Below are 20582 nucleotides of genomic sequence, written 5' to 3' on the forward strand. Positions count from 1 at the left end.
TCCCGTGTGTGCACCCGTGACACCTTTTTGTATTATACACATTTAAAACTCATAACATTAAATAACAAACTGACCCAAGATCAATTAGAATCATTAGATAACCATTGAAGGGTCTACTAAATCAGTGGCATCTAGTGATAAACCATCAGAATTTTTAAATGGTCATAACTAAGGTTCGAAAACAGTATGATGTAATGAAGCCAAGAGTTTGAAACAAGCTCTGAACCACTGATTCGAAACAAAAGATTTGTAAATGTTTCAAAACATGTTATGTTTTGAAAGTGGAAATTTAAAGTTAATATTTAAGAACATAACTTTAACTCATATAAAGCCATGTGAAATTCTACTGAAACCTATTTTTATATATTTATGTTGTCTAGGTAATGATGACCTTAGAACAATGCATTGGATAAGCATTAATAGAGTTCTGCAAAGCAGTGGTTTATATATAGATTGGTGGAACTTAATGGTTTTACTTTGGATATTCTGATTTATTCTGAAGTGAGCCACGAACAGAAGGCTTTGAGAACCACTGCTACAAAGTAATATCATCAACCTGTTTAAACTGCTTTATAATGTGTGGAGCCATGAGACATACAGATGTGCAAGAAGCCCTGAGAATCTAAACTTGCTCACTTGGTACCTTAGAAAAATGCATTGGATAAGCACTAATAGAGTTCTGCAAAGCAGTGGTTTATATATAGATTGGTGGAACTTAATGGTTTTACTTTGGATATTCTGATTTATTCTGAAGTGAGCCACGAACAGAAGGCTTTGAGAACCACTGCTACAAAGTAATATCATCAACCTGTTTAAACTGCTTTATAATGTGTGGAGCCATGAGACATACAGATGTGCAAGAAGCCCTGAGAATCTAAACTTGCTCACTTGGTCTTTAGCAGGCAATCCCCATGGAGCAATTTCGGCAAATGCCTGGGGCACAATAGTAATAGGACAGAACTGTTATCTCAGAAGCACTGCAGCTAATAGATTGTCCCTCTATGGATTTAAACCTGCAACCTTTGCATCATCAGCCCAGATCTGTAACCATTAGACTACCTGAACGACAGATCTCGAACAGATTGTAATGCTTTTTGATGCACATGCACATCAAATACGTCTAATTGCATATATGTTGTTTTATGTCTGTATACGTATGCATTTTGAGTAACAGGATTAGGGTATGATGAGCACAGTTTTAATACTCTTGTTAGCTCAGACTATGCACCAATATATCAGATGACTTTCCAAAGACACTTTTTGATGATTATTTTTGGGTTACAATGGAGTCTGAGAAGGCTAATTTTCCTTTGAGGACTCATTAGTGCATGGGGAATGTGGTTGGCATAAGGCAGCCTGCTGTCTCTGAGTGGCTTATTAACTGTACTCTGACTCTTATGTGGAAAAGAGAGCCTATCCTCTAAATACACCATCATTCTGCTCCTCTACCCCACTAGCTCAGCAATGGAGCCTTCATTTGCTTTGTTGCCTACTAGAAAGCATTTCTGAAAACACCAGGGGTGCAAAAAGAGGATGTGCAACATATGCGACTCCACATGAGGCAGGATGCCAAAGTCATAGATGTTTTTTTTGTTTTTTTTTAAATAACCTAAAAATAACTCAAGGTACAATTTTACATTTGCACAGTTTGTTGGACACTTTCATACAAAGCGACTTACAGTGCATTCAAGGTTTACGTTTTCCTGGTATGTGTGTTCAATAGGACTCAAACCCATGACCTTGACATTGCAAACACCATGCCGGATTGGTAAACTAAGACATTTTAATAATTCCATAATAAGGGAAAATTGTATTTTTGCTTCAGTTTTTTTTTCTAAAGATGCCTGTAGCTTTTTCTGCAAAAAAGTGGATAATGCGAATTATGAACAAGCGCAAAGAAATTTAGCCAACATTTTTTCTCAGAACAGCTCAACAGTCTGCTAACTACTTGACAAAATGTAACAACAGATGACAAGTCAATGTGAACTGTTAATTTACAGTGTGCATCTGACTATGGAAAGCTGGAAGGGCTAAACCAGAGTTTACATTACATGAATTTAGCATTACATCACTTGCTCACGAGTGGATCCTCTGCAGCGAATGGGTGCTTTCAGAATGAGAGTCCAAACATCTGATAAAAACATCACAGTAATCCACAAGTAATCCACACGTCTCCACAAAACTGGAGTCATGTGGATTATTTGTGGATTATTGTGATGTTTTAATCAGCTGTTTGGACTCTCATTCTGACGGCACCCATTCACTTATCTACATCTTGAATGGCCTGAGAGTGGGTAAATGTTAAGCAAATTTTTATTTTTTGGTGAACTATTCCTTTAACTAAGCATTTTATATTATGTAGAGTGAGAAAAATGCACTGAAGGTTAGTATTTTTATTTTTTGCTCCAGTAATAATAAAAGCTTTACTTTTATTAAATAAAATGAATGTTTCAGCAGGTATTATACAATGTTTTTGTAGTGTAACAATTTCCCCTTTTGTCATATATTATAATAATATTCAATATTGCAGAGAATGCTTAAAATTACATTAAAAGTTCCACACTTTAATATAATCTTTGATATTTGACATAATTTCCAGCGTTCAAAAGCCTTAAACAGCTGTTTTGATTGCCTGTGGCTGGTGGGCGCAAACATTGATGTTACAAACTCCTCAATAAATGGGTAGTTGGCGCCTGGAAAAAACAGTGGGTGTTTTGTGTCTGTGTTTGACTTTTGTATCTGACTATGGAGTTTATCACACTCCAACTAATTCAAAGCTTTTGTGTGTGTTTCTGTATGCATTTATGTCACACTTTTTGCTGGCATTTCCCGCTATCTATTTAATGACAGCATGCAATGTAATTGCCCTCACTGGAGCAGAACTCAAAGAGGTTCATGGGGGTTCTCATCTCACTTGCTGAAGGGAACCATTGTGTTTATTTGTTCTGCGCATCACTATCCCGGGGCTTAATTGATTGTCTTATTGAACATGGCTTTGGGTTCCTTTATTTATCCAGTGTACCACACTCTTAAAGATAAGGGCAGCTTATCATTTTTACTCATGGAGGTTCACGATGAATCATTAGAAATGTTGTAACACTGTGCAACCAGGTTAATTGCACTATTAAAAGAACACAGTTCGAAGTGGAAATTATCAAGTGATTTTTTCAGTTGTACACCTTAGGCTGTAAGTGGAAAGTTAAAGAAAATAACAAATGCTATCAGTGTATTGGGGATGTATCATGAAACATTTCCATTCATCTCTTGGGATATAAAAAAGAGCTCAGTACTGTTAAATACAAGTAATGCATTACAAATAACATATTCTCAATCATAATCAGTTTGAAAAAAACAAAAAAAAAACTTCCCATATGTTAAAGGTTGTACCTCCAATCAAACTCTATAGTATTTTGATGCAACTTCATCTGGCACTCCAAAACATATATACTGTATACAGTTATACAGTTGCCTACAAGGACAGGTTGTATGTCATCCTTGCATCTTCTGAAACCATGAACAAAACAGTGTTTAAAAAAAATTATAAGCATTTTTGCTAATTGAAATAAAACTGAAATAATACAAAATATAATGAAGTAATACTAATGAACTTCTAATGAAGTAATAGATGAAAAAGTTAAGCTAAATGAAAATTACAAATTTTGCCTTGACAACTAACTGAAAATATATTTTAGTTGAAGTACTAATCACAAATCTTGGGATATAAAAAAGAGCTCAGTATTGTTAAATACAAGTAATGCATTACAAATAACATATTCTCAATCATAATCAGTTTGAAAAAAACAAACAAAAAAAACTTCCCATATGTTAAAGGTTGTACCTCCAATCAAACTCTATAGTATTTTGATGCAACTTCATCTGGCACTCCAAAACATATATACTGTATACAGTTATACAGTTGCCTACAAGGACAGGTTGTATGTCATCCTTGCATCTTCTGAAACCATGAACAAAACAGTGTTTAAAAAAAATTATAAGCATTTTTGCTAATTGAAATAAAACTGAAATAATACAAAATATAATGAAGTAATACTAATGAACTTCTAATGAAGTAATAGATGAAAAAGTTAAGCTAAATGAAAATTACAAATTTTGCCTTGACAACTAACTGAAAATATATTTTAGTTGAAGTACTAATCACAAAAACAAAAACTGAAATAAAAAATAAAGTGAAAGGAAATAGAAATATTTAAGAAATAAGACTAATGAAAATGACAAAACACATTACAATTACTAAAAATTAAACTAGAATTAAACTGAAAATGTGAAATAAAAGCTGATTCAAAATATTATTATTAATAATATTTTTTGCAGTGAATTATTGGCTTAATAAATATAATAAACCATAATAACACATTTATTTAAATAAAAATGTTGAATTAATTATTGATTTATATAATAATTTATTTAAATGATAATTTGAGTGATTTACTGTCTCATTTAAAAACAACTTTGGAGCTGTTTGATGTAATATCTGAGTTTTGAAGCAAAATCAGGATTAGTGGTTTTGAAGCCACCTAGTTGTGCTATTCCTCTGCACGTACTTAAGTGACCTTTGACCTTTGTGGCAGCCATATTTGATTTGGCTCAAAGCTCTCAATAATCACACTACTATCCTACTACTAATTAAACAGCAACATCCTTTGTCATCCTTCATAAAAACACTTTGTGTGTAAGTATTATTGGATTTATAAGATGCTTATCTTCATGTATATGCTGATATTTGTGCAATAATATTTGATATTCAGCTAATTTAAAGGAAGTGGAAGGGCTGGTGCATGTGTCTGTGTTCTGCTGTATATTGGTACTTTAATTGTTGAGATACTTAAGCATACTGTTTCATCCATGTCTTGTTAACTTAAGAAGAGTGTTTATTCTGTTTCAATGTGTTTTTTTGAAGTGGTTTTGTAAAAGTAACAAGAGTTAGAACTGAAAATGTCCTTCTGTTGTGACAAATGTGAATGACTTGTTTTGAAATTGTTGGATTTCTAATGTCAGAAACCCAATAGCGTTGACATATGACCATGTGACATTTCGAATTCAGCAATAGCTGTTTGGTGTTCGGAAATTTAACACTTCAATCACTCTTAGGACTGAATTGGAAAGATACTTATATTGTCATCAAACTTTCATGACAACTTGTAATGATTTGTTTGAGATGTGAAATTGTATGATATTGTATATCTTAGATTAGTTAAATTCATTTTCAATTTTATATATACAAATATACAATTTTGCCATTTCATGCTAAATTACTTCTCATGGATTTCCCCCCCTCAGTTGTTATATTATGATAAGGTTTACTTCGTTGTGCAGGTTTCTGGCTGTGAATATAATGATGTAAATGTCTCTTTTTGTTGCATGAAATTTGACTACCAAGTGGATCTCTGTGAAAATGGTGAACAATGTATGATATGATACTTTTAAGTATATTCAGCTTTTTGTCATTTCTAAGAGAGCTTACTGGACACATTGAGGTTTGGAGCTTGACGCGGAACTGTGAAGAGTTGCTTTACAGTTAAAAAAAACCCAGCAAGAAAATGTTGCTCTTCATGTTATTTTAGTGCAATATTTAAACTGAAAGCCTCCCTTTGAAACGCAGACACAAGGACAGCGTTGAATGTTGCTAGTGAGACACCCTGAAGTACAGTAATCATCACTACAGCAAATGTATACCTGCTTTCAGGTTTTGAGTGCATGCTCCTTAAGCTCTTTAAGAGTCTTTATTACCTGAAGGACTGGTTTGCAGGTTTAAAATGTTGTCATGAATGTTGGCAGAATAAGTGTCTTTCATGACCCTTACCAGTTTTTTAACTCTGTGGAAAACATGATGAGTGTGTATAGGTTAGATTTAGTGATTGTTGATTTGGGATTTGGACAAGATCTACTTTAATGAGATTTGGCTTTTCTGACAAACATGTCAGATGCTTGAAATTTTTAAATCCATTATTATGTCCCCACTGGATGCAACAAATGCCTCGTTTATGGGTTTTTATTGTTTTCGAATCATCGCTCTGGCCTGACAGGGCATCATCACAGTGTGGTAAGGGGCGTCACATTTCCGTCACACGCTTGAGGTATTCGGCCAATCATAACGCACTGGATAGCTGGCCAATCACAGCACACCTCGCTTTTCAGACCGATGAGCTTTGTAAAAATCGACGCGTTTCAGAAAGGCGGGGCTTAGAGGAGAAACAATAATGTACAGTATGTGGAAAATAATGTGTTTTTTTTAACCTTAAACCGCATAAACGCATTTCATTACACCAAATACACAAATTTAATGTTCTTTTTAGCAACATCATATGACGCCTTCAACATTGAGAAAGTTAAAGGTGACATGTCTGGCTCATATATTAAGAAAACTGTTACATATTCATTAACCCACTATTTGGAAATGTATGTTCCAGTTTGTATTTACAGTGCACAAAATAGACATTCAATGCACATACTCTAGCAATGAGAGACTTATTTATTAAAAAAAAAGTTTCTCTAATACCAATCAGATGCAAATGTAGTGTAATATTTGGCAGCGCCATCAAATCCCAAAACCATTGTGATTTATAGCCCAATCTCAGCTGTAGGTGGTGAATGAGATTGACATTTGGGTTAATTTATTCTTTTCTATGCTGTTGCCTATTCTTCTCACAGACCCTGGTCTTTGTTAACCGTCTGCAAGATCAGTCAATAGTAATTGATCGCTGTTGCAGGATTACTCTGCTGCTACTTCACGATGCATTCAGAGAAGTCATTTATATCATTCCTGTTGCCCATTCATCATAATTTACCTGTTAACAAGCAATCTCATACACTCATAGACAGAGCAGATACATTCAGCATATGTGATCACTCAATTCTATTAGAAAACAAACAAGGAAGATAAGCAACAATGGATTCATCCTTATTAATGTCAGCTACTAAAAATAACCTTGGCGGCAGGAAGGCTGATGACTTCAATCTATTGAAAGACAGTTCTAGAAAATTTTGGAAATTTCATTCTTAAGCTCTTTGTAGATGTTTTTTTTTTTTTAACAAATATATTTACCATATCAGAATTACTATAGTTTTGAAAAAAAAAAAGTTTATTTTGAGTAAATTTGCCTTTTTAATGTAGTTTTTTTGTCAATATTCTGTTATTATTTTTAGTCATTGTCTGCTATTATTTTTTGGTAAGTACAGTATTTATTTAGTTTTGGAGTCAAGATTTTTTTATTAGTTACCAAAAATTATTTCATTTGTTTTTTGTTTTTTATTTTAATAATAGTGCTGTACCATACCTGTTCAATTTTTTTTCTTAAAGAAAATGTAAAAGTGGTTTCTAGGTAGTTGCTTATTGGTTCAATTTGGTAATTCCGTTATTAATATTTTTTTAATCCTTCTGATATGACTTGCATCTCCGAAGTCTAAAGGATTTTTTTCTCATCTGCCAGGTGAAAACTATGAGTCATATTTGCTTGAGAATATAATAGCACACCTCTCCTCAAACTACATGATTTGCAGTGTCTGTTATTTCTGTAGTTCATCTGCTTCAGCGTGAGTTATGCGGCAAACTTTAATGCTTGGGTAAGTAGTCAAAAGTACTAGAGAAGATATATATCTAAAGGTGCAGTGCTGCTATGTGTTTCAGTTTGAGGTCACACTTGAATGATGTCTTACTGTGTACAATGCATCGCAGGGCAAGTGTAACCTCTGTACCAGATGATAAATTGCACTTATCTCATCTTCCATAGCACAAAGGATTGGTGTTTTATTAATCGAGAATCATTAGATTACTGTTAATGGAAAGTGCTTTTCTATCTCAACTCCTAATGAATTGACTCCATGATGCTGCGGTTGTGGAGCTTCTGTTAACGCAGTGTAATTCTAAACCTTAATGGACCATTATGCCTCTATCGGGATCATTTGCTGTTTTTTTTATGCCTTTGTCTTTTCTTACTCTACAGAAAACGAAAGCAGCTCCTTTGTCCATAACCTCTGTTAATGTCCGAAAAGGACAAAAGGTTGTCTTAAAATATTGAAAAAAATATTGTCTTAAAAATTGTACTCTTCAGATTTGCTTGTGACACATTTTGGAGTTTGGTGACGCTATTTTTTTGTTTTGTTTTTATTTAGTCTTTAAAAAAAGCTATTCTCTGAGGAAATTGCAACAAAAGTGCTAATTGGTATCCAGTTCCTGCAAAAACTGTCAGCAGATGTTCCAATAATTCCATAAGCGATTGTGTTTTTAGAAGAACGTTTAGATTGTTGAGAACAATAATATATTTGAGGCAGTTTTTTTTTTTTTTACAGTGCACAGACCCATTTTAATTATGCTGTGTGGAACAATATATTTGCATGCATATGCACTGTTAGAAGTTGCATATCAGTATCCTCAGTATCCAGTAAACCGTTCACCCCCACACATATGCACTGTTAGAAGTTGCATATCAGTATCTTAAATAGTTCACCCAAAAATTTAAAATTGTTATAAATTTACTCATCGTTTATCCAAGCTGTAGATGAGTTTTTGTCATCGGAACAGATTTGGAGAAATTTAGCATTACATGACATGCTCACCAGTGGATCCTCTTTAGTGAATGGGAATAAAAAAATCACAATAATTCGTAAGTAATCCATATGACTCCAGTCCATCAATTAACGTCTTGTGAAGTGAATACCTGTGTTTATAATAAACAAATCCATCAAGACATTTGTATCTTTAAACTATTGCTTCCAGCTAAAAATGAGAGGCCTCTATCCATAATATTGCTTCCTGCAGTTAGATGGTCATCTCGTCTGCATCAGGAGAAAAATATGCAAAGAATAAGCTGTTGTGAAAACAAGCAGCTGTTACAAACAAAAACAGTTCCCTTTCAGTCAGTCACGTTCGACGTTACGTCAGTCGTGACTGACGAATTGGGATCTCGCCCGAGAGCCCAATCACCTTTGAGTGTTAACTAAACAAGCCAATGACAGTTGGCATGCGTGTTTCGCCACGCGCACCCCGCCCCGCAGCGCGGGTATAAAAGGAGAGCGCGATCGACCTGAAGGACGCGTACTTTCATGTTTCGATCCTCCCTCGACACAGGCCATTTCTCCGCTTCGCGCTCGAGGGGCGAGCATATCAGTACAAGGTCCTCCCCTTCGGGCTATCCCTGTCACCTTGTGTCTTCACCAAGGTCGTGGAGGCAGCCCTCGTTCCATTGAGGGAAGCGGGCATTCGCGTTCTCAACTACCTCGACGACTGGCTCATACTGGCCCAGTCTCGAGCGCAGTTGTGCGAACACAGGGACACGGTGCTCAGTCACCTCAGTCGGTTGGGGCTTCGGGTCAACTGGGAAAAGAGCAAACTCTCCCCGGTGCAGAGGATCTCTTTTCTCGGCATGGAGCTGGACTCGGTCAACCTCTCAGCGCATCTCTCAGTAGAGCGTGCACAGTCAATGCTGAACTGCCTGGGGTCTTTCCAGCGCAGGAGGGCGGTTCCACTGAAACAGTTTCAGAGGCTCCTGGGGCATATGGCATCCGCAGCCGCTGTCACCGCCGCTCGGGTTGCTTCATATGAGACCGCTTCAGCGTTGGCTTCACGACCAGGTCCCGAGATGGGCATGGCGACACGGCACATACCGGGTTTCAGTCACCCCGTTCTGCCGTCGGACCTTCAGCCCGTGGTCAGATCTTTCCTTTCTTCGGACTGGGGTGTCCCTAGGGCAAGTATCCAGGCATGTTGTTGTGTCAACAGACCTTTTAGGGATCAGGTGGTGAACTTGCAAGCGCTGGCCCAGCCATTGCTCTGCTCTGTCCCGTTCGCGCTTTGCGCACTTACGTGGACCGTACGCAGAGCTTCAGGACCTCAGACCAGCTCTTTGTCTGCTTCGGGGGTCCCTGTGTTCCACTTCGCTGCCCCACTGCGGGTACGTCGGTGGTTTCCCTGGTCCCGCTTGTTCGGTCGCTGGGCGCCTGGTTAGCGCTCCCCAGGCCGTCTCGCTGGTTCATGAGAACCATCAGACTCGGCTATGCGATTCAATTCGCCCGGCGCCCTCCCAAGTTCAGGGGCACCTCGGTGCTGGACAGGGATGCTCCTGTCTTGCGTGCCAAGATCGCGGTCCTGCTGGCGAAGGACGCGATACAGCCGGTCCCTCCAGCCGAGATGAGGTCGGGTTTCTACAGCCCGTACTTCATCGTACCCAAGAAAGACGGTGGGTTACGACCGATCCTGGACCTGCGCGTACTGAACCGGTGTCGATCACGCTTGCTGCGCCAGTCCCCTCTATGGACCGGATACGTGCGCTTTTTTGCTTCTCAGTTCAGTTCCCCATGGCGAACCCTGTTGGAGTTCCTCCCGCACCCTCGGCGGTCAGGCGTGGCGGAGCGCCAGACGCCAGGCTCAGCACTCGTGTGCATGCCCAAGGTCAGCCCTTGTGCTGGGCTAGGTGCCCGTGTGTAGTGATTCCCCCTTCGGGTGATCCCACATGTGTATTCTTCCACGGTACGGCTCCCCTCATGGTAAGCCCGTGTCTTTCCCTGGCAGTCGTTCGCTGCCATCTCTGCTGCGTAGTTATCTCACCCCAGGGGGGTTGAGTCTACCGCAGGGACTTCCATATGTAGTACTGCCCTGGGCCAGTCCATATGTGTAATTCCACATGATACCTCCTATGCGCAGGATGTGGCTTCCGTAGCATTCCGAACTGGGTACGCTTTCCCAGTGTTATCCAATGTACCACTGTATGGAACAGCAGTGCGGACACCTCTGCCTAGCCGCTGTCCTATCTTCCGCCCCAGCTGGTGTGGGGGGACTTGCCGGCTTCCGCAGGGCACTGGAGGGGGTCAGCAATAGTGGCGTTTTCCATACGGATCCCAATTCGTCAGTCACGACTGACGTAACGTCGAACGTGACTGACTGAAAGGGAACGTCTAGGTTACTTGTGTAACCCTCGTTCCCTGAAGGAGGGAACGGAGACGTTACGTTCCGTCGCCACAGTTGCTGTACCACCGCTGTACGGCCGGGGCACGTAGTCTCGGCTCCTCAGCGAAAAACTGATGTGCGTTTGCACGCGCTCTCCTTTTATACCCGCGCTGCGGGGCGGGGTGCGCGTGGCGAAACACGCACGCCAACTGTCATTGGCTTGTTTAGTTAACACTCGAAGGTGATTGGGCTCTCGGGCGAGATCCCAATTCGTCAGTCACGACTGACGTAACGTCTCCGTTCCCTCCTTCAGGGAACGAGGGTTACACAAGTAACCGAGACGTTATGTATGGTAGACCGCTATTCTCTTTATAAGACATTTATTGGTCAAGACATTAACTGATGGACTGGAGTCGTGTGGATTACTTGTGGACCATTGTGATTTTTTTTATCAGCTGTTTGGGGCTCTAATTTTGACGGCACCCATTCACTGCAGAGGATCCATTGGTGAGCAAGTGATAACGCTGGATGACACGATCATCCTCAGGTTTTAGTTCATGCAGCTTGAGTCTTATGAATCAAATATTAAGATATTCTGAATTTCATGTTATTTTTTTTTAGTTCAAAATTTCCCTCTAATTTGTAATGGAGGAATATTAACTAAGAAGTATTCACTTTCACAAGCAGTCTCAGGCTTTTGGTCCCCACTGTACTTTTGTATTTATTTTTTGCCTTCTTGTTTCATCTTGTTTAGTCCGTCTCAGAAGTTTATTTGGCTGATGGAACAGTAAACTGAGAAGAGACAGCAGCAGAAGCCTTTCTCTGAGCTCTCCAGGTGATTATCTGGAGATTAGATTATGATGAAATGTTGCACCTTCTAATTTAAATATTCATTTAATCTGTCATTTCCTGCAGAGTGTGCTATCAGAAGAATGCAGCACAATTTGAAATGCCCGAAATTCTTTCCCTCAGCTTTCTGATTGCCCATACTGAGCGCTTGACTTTAAAGGGAGATTAGTTCACGGAGATGGGAAAACATGAATTTAATTGCTTTTCAAAGAGTATGCAAAGCATGTTTATTATAAAGCTGAAAGCTAACTCCTCCTTAGTACACATCTCCTCTCCGCCAGCATTCCAAAGTCTGCTTGTGTTCCTAAAATAAATGCAGTAACTAAAACTCTATTTACATATGCTTCAGGCTGAAAGGCCCCGAAGACACACGATGCACCTCTCAGTTCCTCGCAATTTATCAAAACAGCAAACACTCCTTTATCTCACTCCCGCAACACACAAGCCAAATCTAACAGAAGAAGACACCAGAAATGCACCATGCGAGAAAGCAAATAAACTAATCACAGTTAGGTTAGTCAGGATCTTGGTGTAAAATGGTAGATCTCACCACCAAGTGTGACGAGAACTTGCGTGAAGAGGGGATTTTTAACTGTCACAGGCTTTTGACCGCAGTGCGCTTCTCTTTTTAAACATGCTGTGAAAAGTGCTGGAGCTGGATGTGTCGACTACTGCCGACTACTGCTGACTGACTCAGCTCCCTCCTACATATGACAGCAGGTACGGCAGCGCTCTCTGTCTATTTGTCACCATCTTTTGACTTCCTGTTTTAATTCACTCGCTTGTGCCTGGCAAACTTGTCTCTCGCTGTTTTTGTGTGCATTTGTGCACTTCTGTCTCTTTTGTGGTGTGTATTTGTGGCTTATAGTTTTCTCTTCCATTCCCACTCTCGAAACTCTTTACAGAAGCAACTTTGGATTTTGGTTGTACAATGCTTGTTCTAAAGGTTGGATACCTTGAAATTGAATCTAAAAACCTTTCACTTTCATTCCTCATACATGCATCCTTTCTCCTTTATAACACCCTGTGATCCTGAGGGCATGATGGGATATTTTAAAATTGAGATCTCACATTGAGATGTTAAACCATAGCCTGGGAGAAGAGCTCATCTGAGAGCAGGTTTTGTTTTTACGGTTCCGGTGTTTCACTCTGCTTTAAAAACAAAACAAAAAACTTTAACTAGCCCATTCTGTAAAACCAACAAAGCAGACCAGGTTGGGAGACCAGGTTGGGAGACCAGCTAAGACTGGGAAACTGGTATTATGCTAGTTTAAGGTGTTATTTTCAGTAGAACAGCAGTTCCTCTCAAACTGCAGTACATCTGTTCATGAGAGAGACACATTTTTAATACAGTGAAATAACCCTGTCACTGTTTCTGTGGGAATAACCTTCATAGCGATACAGAAATCATCTGCTCTATGCACAGTATTGTTGCTATCAATATTAGTATTTAGACTCTTAATTCACATATGAACATGCATGAATGAATGTCATTGCATTAGATGACAAAACAGCATTTGTTTTCAAGCAGGATATTTCACAGAAAGTTTGTTGGAAGGATTTAAAAATATTTTTGACAGAAGTCGTCTCTGGCTGTTTACTTGATCAAAGTAAATACAGTAATAAGTTGAATCATTATTATTATTATTTAAAATATATTTTGTCTATTTTAATATAAGATGTAATTTATTCCTGTTATGATAAAGCTGAATTTTCAGCAGCCATTACTCCAGTCTTCAGTGTCACACGATCCTTCGGAAACTGTTGTAATACACTGATTTGCTGCTCAAGAAACATTCATATTATCAGTTTTGAAGACAGTTGTGCGATTAAATTATTATTTTTTTTTGTGAAAATGTGAAACATTTCTAAATAACAGCATGTTTGAAAAATATGTATAAGCAATAATTTCTTTAAATAAATAAATAAATAAAATGCATTTTGCTGACCCCAAAGTAGTTGAACCGTAAAGTATACAACATAACAATAGATATACTGTTCTCTGGACATTTTCTGATTGTCGCATGTTAATTTATTGAATGTGAACATAGTTAATATGAAAAACAAATTAGAAGTAATAGCAGGGTTATGTTAGTTCTGAGAAAAGGTCTAGTACACTCTTAAAAATAAAGGTGCTTTAAAGGTTCTTCACAGCGATGCCATAGAATAACCATTTTTGGTTCCACAAAGAACCATTCATTCAAAGGTTCTTTAAAGGGGTCATATGATGCTTTTTTAAAGATCATTATTTTGTGTATTTGGTGTAACAGAATATGTTGACATGCTTTAATGTTCAAAAAACACATTATTTTTCAAATACTGTACATTATTGTAGGTCCTATATGCCCCGCCTCTCTCAAACGCTTAATTTTCTACAAAGTCCCTCCTTCCGACAAGAGCAGTCTGCTCTGATTGGCCAGCTGACCCAGTGCATTATGATTGGCCGAACACCGCAAGCACTCATCGGAAATGTTTCTTCAGATGTTAAAGGTTTTTTATAGAACCATTTAGACAAAACGGTTCTTCTATGGCATCGTGAAGCACCTTTATTTTTAAGAGTGTAACAACTAATTCTATTTGCATATGCCTCTTGCTTGATGTTTTTTAAAATAGTAATTTAATTATTTATTTTATCTGGCTTAAGTGTCCAAATGCAGTATTCTTTGAAACTCTTATAGGTAGCAAAAGCTACAAGTCACTTGAGCTATTCTTTTGATCAAATGAAATTAACTGTGGCTAAACTACAAGGCTACTAACAAAGAGACATTGAAGATATTTAAGGGGGAAATACCTTCATCAACAGGAGAGCTGAACAGGTCGCCCACTCGCCCTAGCACTGTGAAGACCAATATATACAGTACACATTCTTCCAATTGTCCTTTCCCCCTCTTCTCTTCGCTGCTGTAGAGCCGTTATTTTCATAAAGGCCAGAACCTATGGCATTGAAACATTTGTATTCACTAAAGAGATGCTGAACAATTTCGAATAGAGTTCTAGTAGAAAGCTCATCACAGCACTGTCCTTGACTTGTTGAGATGTTTGAGAGATGTACTGCACTTCCAACAGGAATACATTATTGGATGATGAACTCTGGGGCTGTCAGAGAGAAACAAGCAAATAACTGTAAGATAACCCTCATGCACAGCCATGCAGATAAATAGTTTGTTGTCTGTTATCTTAATAATGTCTACCCCTGAATTGATTTAGAAACGAAAGGAGACATCCCGTCAACACGCTGAAGATGCTCGTGGATAACTCAACTCATGCTGAGCGAATGTGACTTTACTAGACAGCAGACAGACAGTCGTATTCTTTCAAAGGCTTCTTCTTCTGTAACTTGTGTTATGTTCTAACCTGTTCCCTTTTGAGTAGAATGGCACCCTCATTTCCTTTCATAAGTGTTAAACTGCATAGTTTCTCCAGCCCAGCTGTTCTCCCGTGTCGCATATGCTGAACTGCTCTGGTTTAATTGTAATGAGGCAGAGGGAGAGAGAAAAGTGAGGGTTATAATCATTACATAGACCCACTTCTCTATAGTGTAATTTTAGCTATGCTCAGAGGGAACATTGATTGCGTTATTCCTAGGATGTTATGTATTGCAGTTACAAATCCCTTTCGTATAATCTTAATTGCAGTATATGGAATTGACCAAAAGCCATAGTATCAAACATACAGAAAAAAGTCAGAACAGTGCCCACAATTTTATTTTATAAGTATACATTTTTAAGAATGATTAGCAATTATGCTTTAGAGCTGTTATACGTGTGCCTTTCTTTGTGGTTTTATTGACATACGTATCCATTGGCATAGCTGTATGCCTACATTTACATGAATAACATATACTGTATAAATGACAGCATTTCTTGTACTATTTTGAGACTAGTCTCAAAAGTCTTAGAATGTCAGTTGATAATGGTTCCTTTCATTTCAGAATCAGTGGGAGAACTAAAAACAGCATGTGAATTCAAAGTCATGTGGATGAATGACAAGATGTCAGTGAGAAAAAACATTTGTGCATGATGGTATAAAATTCTACTTCAAACATTTTTTTCCCCCCGTTTATTTTTTCACTTTTTGTAAGGGTATAATCATACTTAACTGACAGCACAGAAAATATAAACATCTTTTAAAGTTTTTGGGATTGTTTAGTTAAAAAATTGTCATTGTTTACTCATGTTGTTCCAAACCTGTATGATATTCTGTCTTCAGTGGAAAAAAATTTGAATGTTTGAAGACACTTTTTTTTTCAATATAATAAATATTAATGCTTCAAAATGACTTGTGCGCTGTATCCCACATCTTTTGAATTAATATGATAGCTTAAAAGGATTCATGTACAGGTATGAGTCAGATGCCACTATGTTTATTATAACCTCTAATGAATGTGTAATGTAGCAACTTTTAGTCTGTTCCTTACAATAAGCTATTGTATGGCTTTGGAAGACTTGGAATGTAGTCCTCACAAGCCACTTTTATGGTACTTTTTTCAAATATTTCGGAGCTTGACAGCCTCAATCCTCATTCACTTTCATTACATGGAAAAGAGTAGGTAGGAAATTCACCTATAAACTCAACATTTTGTGTTCCATGGAAGATAGAAAGTCATACGGTCTGGAAAGACGTGGGGGTGAGTAAAAGATGACAGAATTTTCATTTTTAGGTGAACTACCACTTTAATCTTCAGGGCCTTTTGAGAAATTCTCTTTTTCACTGCAACCTTTTCCAATGCTCTCATGTGTGGTGAGTCAGTGAGATATACGTGCAATATCCTGTGAGCTGTCTGGTTTCACCACCCATCACCTACAGACCTTAAAAGCTTCTCTCAGCTTTCCCGAACGCATTTAAGTAACCAACCATGAACAAAGTGTCACTGTGTATGAATTCAATATGAAATCCCACCTACCATGCATTAGTTATATATGCATAGTTTACATGGAGCTGGTGACACTGTATAATAATGCATTTTAACTTCTGTACTTTGAAAACGTACCAGGCATAGGAACGGCCATGAGCCAAGTGTACAACCTAGTAATTTCAAAGAAAGAATTGTAGCTGCCTAAGAATTAATGTAGCTATTCATAAGTGTTGCTTAAAAGCCAATGAGCAATTTAACAGTGTGCTACTTTTAGATGCACCTGTGGGATTCATGTACACACATGAGTGCATTTAGCATTGGCATGAAATATAAAATACTCACATTGCTGGTGTTCTGTTTCATGTTCTTGTATGGATTTGGCCTCAGGCGGTCTGTCACACTGCACTTTGATATAAAGAGATTTGAACATTTTTGTCGGCTAGTAGTGTACGTTAAAGCAGATTCCAAAAGTCTGAGACCAAATTGAATATCTGATTCAAAATCTCATATAAACCTGAAAAGATTGAGACAAATTGTATACCAAGAATGAAATATATAAAATGAAGAAATATTTAAGATTCTGTACCATTTTTAGGTAAATACACAATTTGTGACACTGATTATGTGAACATCTTTGTATCAGTGGTTAGATGTTGTTTCGTTGAAACTCAAGATGTTCTTTGGATAATCTCAAATCATGCTGGATAACATAATCTTGTATGTAATGTAATTTCATATCCCATAATACACTCTATAATGTATAGCTATACCTGTAATTAAAATATTGTAGTGTGTGTAGAAATATATTTGACCACCATGTTGTCATGACCTTAACAAGACAACAAGTTGTCCAAAAATCCCCAAAAATTAAGATTTGTTTTCAGTTAACAATTTTTTTTCTTGTGTATCATCACACATATTTTCATATATGTAATGTGCAACTAGGCAAACAAAGTCAGATAACATTTTTGAGTATGTATTCAGCTTTGTGTAAACCCATGCCCTAATTCATGAAGAAGAAATTAATTGAGTGTTTAAGCTATATTATGTAAAAACACAGTGTAGTTTTTGGCTTCATTGCTACATATATATGCATTTTGCAGTGTGTATGTTTCCATATATTTTTGTTCTATGCAGGAAAATGGACAAACCAAATGCAAAGACATCCTGAATTTTTTCCCCCACTCAAATCAAATTATGCTGATAAATTAGAAAGTGTTCTCAGACTTTTGGTTACTATTGGTGATAGTTGTTCAAATTGTCTGCACGAAGCTCTGGGCCATGTGCCCATTAATTATTTAATCATGCTTTTTCATTAATTTAATCAGCCAATTGCAATCAACCAATGCGAGTAACATACACATATGCTGTGTGTAAACTGCTAACGCTCCAAAACACTGTGATATCAGTTTTTAACTGCAGAGATGTTTCTTATCCTTTAATCTACACTCTCAAGTGAGTGAACCAGTACTTGCAGAAGGTAAGTTCTTCTGAGGCTCACGTCTGTTGTGTATTCATCTCATAGTCTGCCGTCTGTGTGCTTCCATGCGCTTAGAAATGGTTTGTTTCTCCTTCATTTTCATCGCTTCTGCCCTGGACGCTCCCAACCCCGTAGCTCCTGGAGCGAAGCCTAAAAGACACACATCCAAGCATAGAATATATATGACAGAAGAAAAGGGGGGAGATTATCAGTAAATGATATTTTCATGGGCAGCCATAATTCAGCCTGCATTTGCAGACATTTGAATAAACACCATAAATTCAGGCAGCAGCGGCTCTTTTCTGGCGGTAATAAAAAGTAAAATGAATTGTGGGGAGGTTTTAATGCGTGGCGCGTCTGATGTGGAGTGATAGGCATCTGCTGGGGCACGAGGAGCGAGGAGAACCGGATTGGGGGGGGGTGTTGAATCGCTCATGGGGCCTAGAACTCCATTTCACTTGTAGATTTCTCTCGTCTTTTCATTTCGCCATTGCTCACCATCCTGCTTGACATAGGTGGCAATAACAAAGGGCTGACAGGTGAGGCTATATACTGCCCTCCACCACAGGAAGGGCGATAGGTTCATGTTTGACAGGGGCCACGGACCCCAACAACCTGCGATACTAAATCTACTCTTAGAGTGACTGAGAGAGTATGAGAAAGGCAGAGATGGATTGATTGTCACTGTCAGGCTTGTTTATGTATTTTCTTGATGGTATGGCTAGGAGGTATAGCATTTATATACAGTAGCTTAGTATATTTATATGTATATATCATATAGCTTATCTTGCAATTTGCGTTTATCAATTTACAATAGTGCCTTTAATGTGAAAAGTGATATGTAGTTCATTTATTCAGCCAAAAATAGCCATTACCAAATGGCATTTATTTGATTGAAATTAAAGTAAAACGGAGATATTGTGAAAAATTATAAAAATAATAATAAATAATAATAATACATTTATTTTTATATAGCGCCTTTAAAAATTAATTGTCAAAGCGCTTTACACTAAAGAGGATATAAAGTTTAAAAGAAAAAAAGAAAGTAGAGAGGTAACAAAAACACATCAAAAACAATGTAAGAGAAAAACAATACCCCTCCCCCCAACACCTTACAAATCACAGATAAGCAATTATCTTTAAACACATTAAAAGATTCTGCATGTTTAATATTAAAGGGGAGAGAGTTCCAGAGTTTTGGAGCAAGGGAGGAAAATGCCCGGTCACTAGGGCTTTGAATCTTTGGGTAAACAGCAAATCGATTCGATTCACGATTCATAGGGTTTTGATTCGATTCAAGAACGATTTTTGCTAATTCAGAACGATTCAATTCGATTCCATTCACAATTAAATTGGATGCGATTCGATTAACAATTCGATTCTGCATTCTTTAAGTACATTCACAGGATTATTTAAATGCTTCCCCTAAATTCTATATTTGCTTAGTCAGGGGGCAAATTACACAAAAATCCTCTTGTCCATTGTTAGATGTTAGTTTAATGATGCTATGGCAAGACATATGGCATATGAATTTACACTATAAAAACTTAATATATTTTAAACACATTTATTTCAAACCAAGTATAGTTCAAATCTATTACTATATTTACTGGCATATATCGCTCAAGACTTACTGATATAAAAATTATAACTAAACTTTATTTGGAGTACTACTTGTGCACAATGCACATTTCTTAATATTAAGTCTCAAATGTGTTTTAATGTCACTATTGATGAGAATTATGATCTTTGAATAATATCAGTCTTTAAATGCAAGCTATTTAAAGTGTACCTGAAGTATACTTGCAATAGTTCCACTTTAGTACAATCAAATATACTTTAGTAATTCAATATATCTTTATTTGGACTTCAGCACTACTTCCTCACAATTAAAGTGCATTAAATTCAAAATTAGTTGTTCCAGTTTAGCAGACTTTAAGTATATCATGTATACCCCCTGGTTTCACGGACAAGCTTAATGCTAGTCCTAGACTAAAATGAATGTTTGAGCTGTCTCAACTTTATAAAAGCTGCTTAAATATCTTAATTTATTTAAGGCCTAGTCCTGGCTTCTGTGAAACCGGGCCTAAAAGTACAATTGCAGGGTATTTTTATTAAAGGGGTCATATGATGCAATTTCAATTTTTCCTTTCTCTTTGGAGTGTTACAAGATCTAGGTGCATAAACAAGATCTGTAAAGTTGCAAAGATTAAAGTCTCAAATCCAAAGAGATATTCTTTATAAAAGTTAAGAGTCAACCACTCCTACCTAAAACGGCTCATTCTAACACGCCCCCACATCTTTAAAAGTTCGTATTAACTATTGTGTAGCATAGTATGAATATATAGGGTAACAATTTGTCTCACCTTTGCATGATGTGAACTTCTTTATCATATTTTCATAAAATAAAATGCTACAGTATTTAACTTTCCCTTTCTATCGCCGAATGATGATTCTGAAAGAAAATGTGACCGATGTCTGTTTTCTATAGCAACGAA

The 20582-nt window shown here is 37.5% G+C and overlaps 1 long non-coding RNA gene across 1 annotated transcript; it reads left to right on the plus strand.

Moving 5' to 3' along the window:
* Positions 1–4610: 4610 nt before the first annotated feature.
* Positions 4611–15442, plus strand: LOC107722479 (uncharacterized). The gene is made up of 5 exons (XR_001637813.1): positions 4611–4690; positions 11655–11735; positions 12397–12469; positions 14816–14872; positions 14957–15442. It is a non-coding gene; the product is annotated as an uncharacterized LOC107722479 (long non-coding RNA).
* The last annotated feature ends 5140 nt before the right edge of the window (positions 15443–20582 follow it).

Source organism: Sinocyclocheilus rhinocerous, unplaced genomic scaffold (assembly GCF_001515625.1).
Source record: "Sinocyclocheilus rhinocerous isolate Xijiao unplaced genomic scaffold, SAMN03320098_v1.1 scaffold604, whole genome shotgun sequence".
Taxonomy (NCBI): domain Eukaryota; kingdom Metazoa; phylum Chordata; class Actinopteri; order Cypriniformes; family Cyprinidae; genus Sinocyclocheilus; species Sinocyclocheilus rhinocerous.